Raw genomic sequence first — 13,715 nt, forward strand, 5'->3', positions numbered from 1 at the left:
CCAGCTCCGGCTCCGGCCCCGTCCGCCACGCACCAGCTCCGGCCCCGTCCGCCGCGCACCAGCTCCGCCCCCGTCCGCCGCGCACCAGCTCCGGCTCCGCCCCCGTCCGCCACGCACCAGCTCCGGCTCCGCCCCCGTCCGCCGCGCACCAGCTCCGGCTCCGCCCCCGTCCGCCACGCACCAGCTCCGGCCCCGTCCGCCACGCACCAGCTCCGGCTCCGCCCCCGTCCGCCACGCACCAGCTCCGGCTCCGCCCCCGTCCGCCACGCACCAGCTCCGGCTCCGCCCCCGTCCGCCACGCACCAGCTCCGGCTCCGCCCCCGTCCGCCACGCACCAGCTCCGGCTCCGCCCCCGTCCGCCACGCACCAGCTCCGGCTCCGCCCCCGTCCGCCACGCACCAGCTCCGGCTCCGCCCCCGTCCGCCACGCACCAGCTCCGGCTCCGCCCCCGTCCGCCACGCACCAGCTCTGCCCCCGCCCGCCACGCACCAGCTCCGCCTCTGCCCCCGTCCGCCACGCACCAGCTCCGCCTCCGCCCGCCACGCACCAGCTCCGGCTCCGCCCCCGTCCACCACGCACCAGCTCCGGCTCTGCCCCCGTCCACCACGCACCAGCTCTGCCTCTGCCCCGTCCGCCACGCACCAGCTCCGGCTCCGCCCCCGTCCGCCACGCACCAGCTCCGGCTCCGCCCCCATCCGCCACGCACCAGCTCCGGCTCCGCCCTCATCCGCCACGCACCAGCTCTGCCCCCGCCCGCCATGCACCAGCTCCGCCTCTGCCCCCGTCCGCCACGCACCAGCTCCGGCTCCGCCCCGTCCGCCACGCACCAGCTCCGGCTCTGCCCCCGTCCGCCACGCACCAGCTCCGCCCCCATCCGCCACGCACCAGCTCCGGCTCTGCCCCCGTCCGCCACGCACCAGCTCCGGCTCTGCCCCCGTCCGCCACCCTCCAGCTCCGGCTCTGCTCCCCCACACTCTCTCCCCCCTCCACACACCGTCTCCCTTCTGTCCTCTGCGGGGTGTCGGCCGCTCCCTCCTCTGCTGCGCGCTCTCCACACTGCTCTCCTGTTGCTCCACAAGATCGATGATCTGTGATACCGGAGGTGAGCCGCTTCTACTTCCGGTTACAGCTGTTAAAAAAAAAGGTAGAGGCTAAATCCAAGTCGGCTTGGAGTTGTGCTGACGTCATGCCCATGTGACCAGAAGGGGCGGGGCCTCCTCCTCCATAGAGCAGAGCAGCAGACAGGAACCTGCCGGTGTCATGGCAGGTAAGTGGATGTTCATGCACGAGCTGGGAGGGGGTGATGTTGCTTGCATGGGGCTGCATGCTGGAGGGGGTTCTGCCTGGGGAGAAAGAGGTGATATTGTTTGCATGGGGCTGCGTGTGCTTGCTGAAGGGGGGGTCCGCCTCGGGAGAAGGGGGTGATGCTTGCATGGGGCTGCATGTGCATGCTTGAGGGGGTCGGCCTGGTGAGAAGGGGGTGATGTTGCTGGAGGACGGTTCTGCCTGGGGAGAAGGGGGTGATGTTGCTTGCATGGGGCTGCGTGCGCATGCTGGAGGGGGGTCTGCCTGGGGAGAAGGAGGTGATGTTGCCTGCATGGAGCTGCGTGTGCTTGCTGAAGGGGGGGTCCGCCTCGGGAGAAGGGGGTGATGTTTGCATGGGGCTGCATGTGCATGCTTGAGGGGGTCTGCCTGGTGAGAAGGGGGTGATGTTGCTGGAGGACGGTTCTGCCTGGGGAGAAGGGGGTGATGTTGCTTGCATGGGGCTGCGTGCGCATGCTGGAGGGGGGTCTGCCTGGGGAGAAGGGGGTGATGTTGCTTGCATGGGGCTGCGTGCGCATGCTGGAGGGGGGGGTCTGCCTGGGGAGAAGGGGGTGATGTTGCTTGCATGGGGCTGCGTGCGCATGCTGGAGGAGGGTCTGCCTGGGGAGAAGGGGGTGATGTTGCTTTCATGGGGCTGCATGTGCATGCTGGAGGGGGGTCTGCCTGGGGAGAAGGGGTTGATGTTGGTTGCATGGGGCTGCATGTGCATGCTGGAGGGGGGGTCTGCCTGGGGAGAAGGGGGTGATGTTGCTTGCATGGGGCTGCATGCACATGCTGGAGGGGGGGTATGCCTGGGGAGAAGGGGGTGATGTTGCTTGCATGGAGCTGCGTGTGCATGCTGAAGGGGGGGGGTCCGCCTCGGGAGAAGGGGGTAATGTTGCTTGCATGGGGCTGCATGTTCATGCTGGAGAGGGAGGTCTGCCTGGGGTGATGTTGGTTGCATGGGGGTGAATGCTGGAGGGGGGTCTGCCTGGGGAGCAGGGGGTGATGCTTGCATGGGGCTGCATGTGCATGCTTGAGGGGGTCTGCCTGGTGAGAAGGGGGTGATGTTGCTGGAGGACGGTTCTGCCTGGGGAGAAGGGGGTGATGTTGCTTGCATGGGGCTGCATTCTGGAGGTGGGTCTGCCTGGGGAGAAGGGGTTGATGTTGGTTGCATGGGGCTGCATGTGCATGCTGGAGGGGGGGGTCTGCCTGGGGAGGTGGTGATGTTGCTTGCATGGGGCTGGATGCTGGAGGGGGGGTCTGCCTGGGGAGAAGGGGGTGATGTTGCTTGCATGGGGCTGCATGCGCATGCTGGAGGGGGGTCTACCTGGGGAGAAGGGGGTAATATTGCTTGCATGGGACTGCGTGCTAGGAGTCTACCTAGGGAAGGAAGTGCGCTGCCCCTCTCCCTGCCGGGGGCGCTGTCACTGTAACCAAGGTCGCACCTTTAAAAGATTCTGTAATGCTGTAGATAAGCCCCGGATGTAACCTGAAAGATATGAAAAACAAGTTATATTATACTCACCGGGGGCGGTTAGTGTCGCTGTCCAGTCCGGGTCCTCCCATCTTCATGTGATGACGTTCCCCTTCTTCCCCCTGTTGAGGGCAGAGTAAATTACTGCAGTGCGCTGGGAAAGGTCAGAGAGGGCCTGCGCTGCTGCAGAAGGAAGAAGGAGGACGGCATCACATGAAGATGGGAGGACCCGGACCGAACCGCAACACCCATCGGACCGGATCCCGGGGTGAGTATAATCTGACTCTTTTTTTCTTATCTTTCAGGTTACATCCGGGGCTCATCTACAGCATTACAGAATGCATTACAGAATGTTGTAGATAAGCCCCTGATGGCGGTGGCCGCAGCTTATTGGCCAAAAATGGGAGCACAGATTCCCTTTAAAGCTAGGGCCCCCCTGTTTTGGTAACTGTGACGTGGTAGTGGGCTTCATACAGGCTTATCAGAATGTAAAGTAATAACCTCATGTTCAGTTTGTACATTGTTGCTGATGGGCATTAGATCACGGTGTGAATATTGGGAGGGGCGGCCATGGCTTTTTGTACAATTTAGGCAGGATTTTTCTTACATAAATTTCTTTGTTTTCTTCTAGGTGTTGTGGGTTTCCTCTGTCTTTTTTCACCATGCCCTCCACAGTAGTGACCTCTTTGGATGGCAATTCATCATTTGCCATATCTCCACCAAGTGGAGTGCTGGTGCCTCCACCATCCGTGTTCTGCCAAAATTGGTGTGACCCAGCACCCCTCCGATGTCAGATAGATGAGTCTAAGATCTCCGAAGTTCCCGTCCCCTCTTTCCACTTCTCGTGGCTTGCTAGGGTTGGTCCTGTGGGGGTCTACCACCTTTTCATTTCCTTTGTCCAATATTTATTTCTCACCTTTACCTTATCTGCTGTACGTACTGTCATGCGTCTCTCTATTTTTTCGGGGCTTTGTTTCATGGGTTTTTTTGGGGTCATCCTAGGACTTGTTATATATGGCACAGGGCCCACCTAGGTCCCTGATAAAATTTGGTCACCAAGGAGGATAGCAGGCCCAGGCTAAGCCACAGAAAACCAGAGAGGTTGGTAACTTAGCGGATGCAAACCCCTGATCCTGTCCACACAACTAGCAGTAGCCGTGGAGCATACCTACGATGATCCTAGACGCCTCGGCACAGCCGGAGAGCTAACTAAGCCTAACGCAAGAAAGGGGAAATCTAAACTGCCCCAGAGAAGACCTCAAAGGAATAGCTAGCCCCCAAACATATACTGTCGATGAGACAAGATGAAAACACAAACGCAGGCAGAAAAATAGACTGAGCAAACGATGGGGCCCACACTGACCAGACAGGACAGGAAAGGAAAGACACTGTCTGCAATCACGCAAAAAACCCTGCAAAAATCCAACACGTCTGATGCACAAAAACACTGAAGTCGCACAACGTCGCCCCCACTAGATCAGCACTCTGGTATATTCTGAAAGCAAAGCAAAAAGAGACCAATATAAAAGGGGACAAAACAAACTGGCACGTGCAGTAACATATGGGCGGTGATACAGCCCCAGGCAGAGCTAGCTGACCCGCATAAAACAGAGATAAACAAAACCAGATCAAATGCAAACAGAATAGCAAATGAACCACTTAGCTGAACATGCAGGGAAAGAGCAGGAGACATCAGACCTCAGGAGGCACAGGAAGAAAATCACCAGCAGGGATAGAGGGAGTCAGCTGTCTTAAATCCTAATCAGAAACCCCAGATCTCCAATCGTCTTCCTCATTATCAGGTGGCAAGCCTCTGTCAATCAGATCAGCTCCACTACCTCCAATAACCACCAGAGGGAGCCCAGAAAGAGAACTCTCAATCTGACCCGCTCCACTATCTTCAGTAATCACCAGAGAGAGAATTCACAACAGTACCCCCCCCTTGAGGAGGAGTCACCGAACCCTCAACCATGCCACCAGGCCGGTAAGGATGGGCCCGGTGAAAAGCACGAACCAATCTTTCGGCATGAATGTCAGAAGCAGAGACCCAAGAATTATCCTCCTGGCCATAACCCTTCCATTTGACCAGGTACTGGAGTCTCCGTCTAGCAAACGAGAATCCAATATTTTCTCTACCTCATACTCCAAATTACCTTTAACCAATACAGGGTCAGGAGGTGCCTCCATTGGAACTACTGGCTCTACAAACCTTTTCAACAAGGATTTATGGAACACGTTATGAATCTTAAACGTAACTGGAAGAGCCAAACGGGATTAAGGATTTCCAAAATCTTATAAGGTCCAATGAATCTTGATTTGAATTTTGGAGACGCAACCTTCATAGGAATATTCTTTGAAGACAACCAAACCATATCACCCACTTTAAACCTGGGACCAATGGTCCTATGCCGGTTGGAAAACTGTTGGCATTTTTCTTGAGAGTGGGACAACTTATCCACCACTTGGTCCAAAATCTGCTGCATTCTCTCTACCACAGAATCCACACTTGGCCGAAGATTCCACCTGCCCTGAAGAAAATCGAGGATGAAACCCAAAGTTACAGAAAAAGGGCGACATCAAAGTGGCAGAACTAGCCCTATTGTTTAGCGCAAATTTGGCCAAGGGCAAAACTGAGACCCAGTCATCCTGATCAGCAGATAGGAAACATCTCAAATAGGATTCTAAAGTCTGGTTTGTTCTCTCAGTTTGCCCATTGGTCTGAGGATAAAATGCAGAGGAGAAAGATAACTGAATTCCCAGTTTGGAACAAAAAGCTCTCCAAAATCTGGAAACAAACTGGACTCCTCTGTCCGACACAATGTTCTCAGAAATCCCGTGCAACCAAACCCACCTGTTGTAAAAACAAGGGCACCAACTCAGAAGAAGATGGCAACTTTGGGAGTGGTACAAGATGGACCATCTTAGAAAATCTATCACAGATGACCCAGATAACAGTCATTCTCTGAGAGACAGGAAGATTAGAAATAAAATCCATTGAGGTATGAGTCCATGGCCTCCTGGGCACCGGCAGGGGCATCAACAACCCACTAGAACGAGAACAGGGCTTGGACCGAGAACTAGTCCCACAGGACTGCACAAAAATTCCTGACATCACGAGATAAGGCAGGTCACCAAAAAGACCGACTCACCAAATCTCTGGTACCAAAAATACCTGGATGACCAGCCAATGCGGAGAAATGAATTTCAGACATTACGCTTTTCCTCCACAGGTCAGGAACATACAATTTCCCCATAGAGCAACGTTCAGGTTTGTCCTCCTGAAATTCCTCCAGGGCACGTCTCAAATCGGGTGAGATGGCGGAAAGAACTACACCCTCATTTAGAATGGTAGTAGGCTTGGTCACATCAAAAGAATCTGCAAAGAAACTCCTAGAAAGGTCGTCCGCCTTAACATTCATAGTGCCTGGAAGAAAAGAGACCACAAAATTAAACCGCGTGAAAAACAAGGCCCACCTAGCCTGTCTAGGATTCAAGTGTTTGGCTGATTCAAGATAAATCAAATTCTTGTGGTCAGTGAGGACCACAACTTGATGTCTCGCTCCCTCCACCCAATGTCTCCACTCTTGAAATGCCCATTTCATGGCCAACAATTCCCGATTCCCCACGTCATAGTTATGTTCAGATGGGTAGAATTTTTGAGAAAAGAAGGCACAGGGATTCATCTTAGAACTCACCGGATCTCTTTGGGACAAAACGGCTCCTGCACCAATCTCAGAAGCATCTACCTCCACCTGAAATGGGAGTGAGGCATCAGGTTGCCGTAGAACCGGAGCCGAAGTGAATCTCCGCTTAAGCTTCTGAAATGCCAAAACTGCCTCTGTAGACCAATTCACCACATCAGCGCCCTTTTTGGTCAAATCAGTCAGTGGTTTAACAATACCAGAAAAAATACTTATAAATTTACGGTAGAAATTAGCAAAACCCAAAAACTTCAGGAGAGTCTTCAAAGAAGTAGGCTGAACCCAATCATAAATGGCCTGTATCTTGGCCGGGTCCATTTCAATAGCCGACGGGTACAAAATGAATCCCAAAAATGAAATCCTCTGTACACCAAAGAGGCACTTCGATCCCTTAACATACAGAGAATTTTCCCTCAAAACCGGAACACCATCAGGTCATGTTCCACATGAGAATCCCAATCACTGGAAAAGATCAAAATATCATCCAGACAAATGATCAAAAACTTATCCACAAGGTCCCGGAATATATCGTTCATAAAAGACTGGAAGACAGAAGTGGCATTAGCCTAAAAGCATCACCAGGTACTCAAAATGTCCCTCCTGAGTATTAAATGCTGTCTTCCATTCATCCCCGTGTTTTATGCGAATAAGATTATACGCCCCCCTGAGGTCAAGCTTGGCAAACCAACAGGCACTTTAACTCTGGAAAATAAATCAGAAATCAGGGGTAACGGGTACTGATATTTAACAGTGATTTTGTTAAGGGAACGATAGTCCATACATGGCCTTAGTGAACCATCTTTCTTGGCCACAAAAAAAAGCCAGCACCTAAAAGGTGAAGAGGATGGTCTAATATGACCATTCTCCAATGACTCCTTGATATAGGATCGCATAGCATCATGTTCGGGTACCGATAAGTTGAAAAGCCGACCTTTGGGAAATTTACGCCCGGGCATTAACTCAATTGCACAGTCATAACTCCTGTGAGGAGGCAAACACGCAGACTTACTCTCACTGAATACATCAGAAAAATCAGCCAAATAGGAATATCATGAGACTGGGGAGAGCTGGAGAAAACAGGAGTGTCACTAAGAACACATTGACAACCCCAACTCACCACAGACACAGATTTCCAATGTAAAACAGGATTATGAGTTTGCAACCAAGGGAAACCCAGAACAATAGTATCATGCAAATTGTGCAACACCAAAAATTTACAATTTTCTTGGTGGTCTGGGACGACTCACATTATCACCTGGGTCCAAAACTGGGGTTTATTCTCCGCCAAAGGAGTAGCATCAATACCCCTCAAAGGGATAGGAGTCCACAGGGGTATCATGGGAAAACCACAACGTTTAGCAAAGTCTAAATCCAGCAGATTCAAAGCTGCTCCTGAATCTACAAAAGCCTTAGCGGAAAATGTAGACAAGGAGCAGATCAGGGTAATCGCCAAAAGGAACTTAGGTTGTACACTGCCTACCACAAATGTGTGAGCAAAACGCTTTTCTCGTTTAGGGCAGACAGCAATAGTACGAGAGGCGTCCCCGCAGAAAAAACACAACTTATTACGCCTTCTAAACTCCTGACATTGCGCCCTAGACAAAACCCTATCACATTGCATGGGTTCAGAAGTTCGTTCGAAAGGCGGCAACGCCTCTCGTGTAGTTTTACGCTCACGTAAACGTCGATCAATTTGAATGGCCAATGACATGGAGTTAAGACCAGAGGGGACAGGAAATCCCACCATAACATATTTTATGGTTTCTGCCCAACCCTTCCGAAAGAGAGCCGCTAGGGCATCGTCATTCCATTTAGTAAGGACCGCCCACTTTCAGAATTTTTGACAATATAACTCTGCAGAATCCTGACCCTGGTTCAATGCCAATAAGGTTTTCTCAGCTTGATCAACAGCATTAGGTTCATCATACAACAACTCCAAGGCTTGAAAAAACGTATCCACATTAGCCAGAATAGGATCTCCAGGTGTCAGAGAAAAAGCCCAATCCTAGGGATCGCCGCGCAGCAGGGAGATGACAATTTTAACCTGCTGCACCGAGCTCCCCGAGGAGTTAGGCTTCAAGGCAAGAAATAATTTACAATTATTCTTAAAATTCAGAAATTTAGACCGATCCCCAGAAAACACATCAGGAGTAGGGATTTTTGGTTCAACAGCAGAAGATTGAGCGAGATAGGCAGAAATTCCCCACACTTCAGCAGCGAGCTGCTCAACACGATAGGACAATTGCTTAGTCTCCATTTAGACAAAAAATATCCTCCTACGGCCCCAGAAAAAAAAGGAAAAAATATATGGAAAAAAAATTGACACTTAGAGTACCCTAGAGTCTACAGTTAGGCTGGTGATTCTGTTATGAATGGGTCACCGAGGAGGATAGCAGGCCCAGGCTAAGCCACAGAAAACCAGAGAGGTTGGTAACTAAGCGGATTGCAGACCCCTGATCCTATCCACACAACTAGCAGTAGCCATGGAGCATGCCTACGATGATCCTAGACGCCTCGGCACAGCCGGAGAGCTAACTAAGCCTAAAGAAAGAAAGGGGAAATCTAAACTGCCCTGGAGCAGACCCCAAAGGAATAGCTAGCCCCCAAATATATATTGTTGATGAAAACACAAACGCAGGCAGAAAAATAGACTGTGCAACGATGGGGCCCACTGTTATGAATGAGTCACCGAGGAGGAAGAAACAAAAAGCAAGCTAAGCCCAGAAAACCGGAGAGGTTGGTAACTAGCGGATTGCAGACCCCTGATCCTATCCACACAACTAGCAGTAGCCGTGGAGCGTGCCTACGGTGGTCCTAGACGCCTCATCATAGCCGGAGAACTAAATAAGCCTAAAGAAAGAAAGGGAAAATCTAAACTGCCCCAGAGCAGATCCCAAAGCAATAGACAGCCCCCAACATGTATTGACGGTGAAACAAGATGAAAGCACAAACATCAGGTGACAAGCCTCTGTCAATCAGATCAGCTCCACTACCTCCAGTAACCACCAGAGGGAGTCCAGAAAGAGAACTCGCAACCCCTTTGTCAATCTGACCAGCTCCACTATCTTCAGTAATCACCAGAGGGAAGCCAGAGAGAGAATTCACAACAGGTCCTCTTCCCTTTACCCATGCTCGTGTCCTATAGTGGATTCAATGAGAGAGGAATTTTGTGTTAAGTACCTCAATACATTTTTTGCAGCTAAAGAACAGGGGACTTTGGTACAAAATGTTTTTTTTTTTCTCATTAATCTCTAATGTGCCTTAACCCCTTTCCTACATTAGATGTACTATTCCGTCCATCTGACCTGGGACCTACAGTAAGTCCCAAGGATGGAATAGTAAATCTAATGCGATCAGCAGCACTCACTGGGGGAGCGCCGCTTATGGCAGCCGGGTGTCAGCTGATTATCACAGCTGACACTCTGCACTGTGTCAGGGGTGGTCACGGACCGCCCCTGGCACATTAACCCCTGGCACACTGCGATTAAACATGATCGCAGTGTACTGGGACATTGGAGAGAAGCATGCAGGGAGAGGGTTCCATCCGTGCTTCCCTGATACCCCCGGAGCGATGCGATGTGCTGTGTCGCTCCGAGGGTCCTCCTCCCTGCAGGCCTCCAGATCCGATATGGCCGCGGGGGCCTGCAGGGAGGCGGCTTCCTCAGTGCCTGCAGAGTGCAGGCACGGAGGAAGCCAGCAGTGCCTGTCAGATTGCTGATCTGACAGTGCTGTGCAACCTGTCAGATCAGCGATCAGACACATGACAGTGATGTCCCCCCCTGGGACAATGTAATAAAGTAAAAAAAAAAAAAAAAAAGTGTAAAATTAATTTATAAAAAAAAAAATCCCTAATTCATTTTTTGGAAAAAAAAAGCAATAAAAATACACACATTTAGTATCGCTGCATCCGTAACGACCCGCCCTATAAAACTAGTCCCACTAGTTAACAGGGTGGATTGATTTAAATCACGCCGATTTAAATCATGATTTAAATCACGATTTAAATCAAAAGATTTTTTTCTATTTAAATCGGATCGATTTAAATCATGATTTTAATCATGATTTAAATCACTGATTTAAATCAAAAGGTTTTTTTTTAATATAAATCACGATTAAAATGAGAAGTGAGAGCAGTGTGCATGTGCGCCCATAGTTACACGGACGAAACTAGGGGCAACGATCTAACGCCAGGGTGAGGGGGGGACCCCAAAGTAAGTAAAAATCTTTTTTGTTTTACTATATGGCAATAGGTAGGTGTTTAAAAGCAGCATGTCTTAATTGTATAAACTATTAATAGCCTCCACATTTTGTTCATACTGCCCCTTTAATTCCACACTTCTAGCTTGGTTTCAGTTTTGGTTTAGTTTCTTTTTCCCTGCATTCAGTTGACATGCCCAAACTTGTTGGATAGTCAGCAGTACTTGGCTCAGGCTGTAGTAACATCAGCAGTGCTTGGCTCAGGCTGTAGTAACAATCAAACTTCATAAGTGATCTGTGTGAGCCATGGCAGCAGGTCGTAAGAGAGACCCTATTTGGGTTCATTTTGTTGAGATGCCAGCAGCAGATCTTGGAAAGAAAGGTGCAAGAGCAAAGTGCAAATACTGTCAAAAGGATATCCAAGGACTTGTTTGCCGTTTGAAATCACATTATGAAAACTGCAACCAGAAGGGAAATGAAGATGTTGATAGTGATACAACTAATGTCAATGAACCCCCACAGCTTCTTATGCACCAGGAGCCTAGTACTAGTGGTAAGTCTGGCAATTAATTTACAACCTATTTTTTTAACAGACATTTTACTGGGATGGTTAAAGTCTATGAAAAGAAAAATTTCTAGCACTGGTAGTTCTGGAGTATAGAATTTAAATTTATGTTAAGGCAATATTTCACAGAAAATTAACGCTAAAGGACATGTGCACCTTTATTTTTTTAAGGTGCACATGTCCTCCCCCCGCAGCGCTCTTACCTCCGATCCCCGCAGCGCTGAGATCCGTGGCTTCGTTTTGACCGTCCGCCTCCCGTCCTCCGGTTGCGGCCTACTCGCAGTGATCCAGCGGCGTGACGTCAGCGGGCCGCACGCTCCATTGAAATGAATGGAGGCGCGCTCGCGGACGGGCAGAACGAAGCCACGGATCCCCGCAGCGCTGACATCGGAGGTAAGAGAGCTGCGGGGGGAGGACATGTGCACACTGTGACTGGCTGCACCTTAAAAAATAAAGGTGCACATGTCCTTTAAGTAAAAATAAAGTGTGTATACGCTTATTTTTTTTTTATTGTAGGCTGCAATTCACTTTTGAAGTCTGCCAAATTGACCATTTAAAAAAAAAAACATTTTTAAAACTTTTGTGACATAATTTTTTTCAGTTGCTGAGGCTCTGATATTAGTTACCAGTATTACAGCAACCTCACCGGAAAACTTGAGTAGCATAACTTTTGAGACAGCCCTTATAGGACGAGGACCATTACATTGTTCAAAAAGTTTGTTTCAATATTTTCGTTATATTTCTTCAAATACGCAGTCGATTTATATTTTTAATTTCTGTGCTTTCAGGGTCAAATATGGCTTGTGCTGCACGTGACAATCAATATCTGGGTACAACTTCAAGAAAGCAGCCCAAAAAAAAACTTTGCGTGCAAAGTGTAGAAAAATTCATCTTAAAGACTACGACGAGCCAGAAAGAACATTTTGATGAATTAATTGCTAAATTCATATTTGCAACCAATTCTTCTTTCCGACTAGTTGAGCACCCATTGTTTGTACAAATGATCGAAGGAATTAGACCAGGCTACAAACCACCAAGTAGATTTGATATCTCAGGAAAACATCTTCAGGCTGTATACGACATAGAAAGAGCGGCTTGTACAAAATATTTGAAAGACAAGGTTGTTAACATGAGCTTGGATGGTTGGAGCAACATCCACAACGACCCCATAATTTGCACTTGTGTCACAACAGAAGATGGTGAAACTTACCTTACAGACACAATCGACACATCTGGAAATTCACATACTGCTGAATATTTACTTGAAATTGCTAAGAACTCAATTCACCAATGCCAAGAACAGTTTGGATGTAAAGTAAGGAGCTTAGTTACTGATAACGCAAGCAATGTGGCAAAAAATGCGAGCGGAACTGGCACAGGATGACACAAATGTCATTACATACGGTTGTTCTGCCCATTTGTTGCATCTTTTGGCAAAAGACCTGCATATTTTGGGTGTCAAGGAACATGTTGTAGAAATTGTTAAATATTTCCGCAATAATCATTTTGCACATGCAACCTACAAGGAAATGGGAGGACTGAAGTTGGTTCTACCACAAGATGTTAGATGGAATACCTTGGCTGACTGCTTGGAACTGTTTATTAACAACTGGTCAAAATTACTGTCCATTTGCGAAACACATCGGGATAAAATTGATGCTAATATACGAAGCAAAGTATTAAATCTTGGTGTGAAGAGAAATGCCGAGGACCTTTTGGAAAGGTTAAAGCCAATATCGATTGCGTTGGATAAAATGCAGAAAGATACTGCAACCATAGCTGATGCCACAGAAGTTTGGAAAGATTTAGAAGGTTCTCTAGATCTCTTGAACCTCTCAAACAATGTAAAGGTTGCAATACAGCACCGCAAGGACCAAGCATTAAAAGAAGAACACTATTTAGCCAATATCTTGCATCCCATCTACAGAGGGAAAAAATTATCTGAGGCGGAAATCAACTCTGCAATGGAGTGGCTCGCCAATACTAACCATGACATTGTGGCAACTGTGCTGAAATTGAAGTGTGAATCTGCACCATTTCAAAAATACATGTTTGCAGATAACGTCGTTAATGAACTAAAACCACTGGACTGGTGGAAGTCGCAATCACTTGTTCTTCCAGCAAAGATAATAAATCTAGCTACTCAGCTACTGACTGCATCGGCTTCATCCGCAGGAGTAGAGAGATTGTTTTCTTCATTTGGTTTTGTGCACACATCAGTCCGAAACCGCTTAGGAACTGCTAAAGCAGGACAACTGGTTTTCCTATTAAAAGTCCTAAATAAACAGTAGGCTTAAAGGACTGATGTATTCACTGAAGATGTTTGCTTACTTCAAACGTTAGAGATAGGCTATTGTTAAAAAGTACTTACTCTCTGTAGTTCAATTCTGAGTGTTTAATAGTGCAAATAAAAATTATTAGGTTTCATAATCAACTGTTTTAATATTTTTGTGTAAAACAATTAGATTTGCAA

At 48.8% G+C, this 13,715-nt stretch overlaps 1 long non-coding RNA gene across 1 annotated transcript; it reads left to right on the forward strand.

Annotated features, from left to right (window-relative positions):
* Window positions 1-1,199: 1,199 nt before the first annotated feature.
* LOC141082240 (uncharacterized) lies at window positions 1,200-12,729 on the forward strand. Its single transcript, XR_012230477.1, has 3 exons — window positions 1,200-1,267; window positions 3,411-11,230; window positions 12,031-12,729. It is a non-coding gene; the product is annotated as an uncharacterized lncRNA (long non-coding RNA).
* Window positions 12,730-13,715: the final 986 nt, after the last annotated feature.

Source organism: Dendrobates tinctorius, unplaced genomic scaffold (genome assembly GCF_039654945.1).
Source record: "Dendrobates tinctorius isolate UK_male_01 unplaced genomic scaffold, ASM3965494v1 ptg000017l, whole genome shotgun sequence".
NCBI classification, from domain to species: Eukaryota; Metazoa; Chordata; class Amphibia; order Anura; family Dendrobatidae; genus Dendrobates; species Dendrobates tinctorius.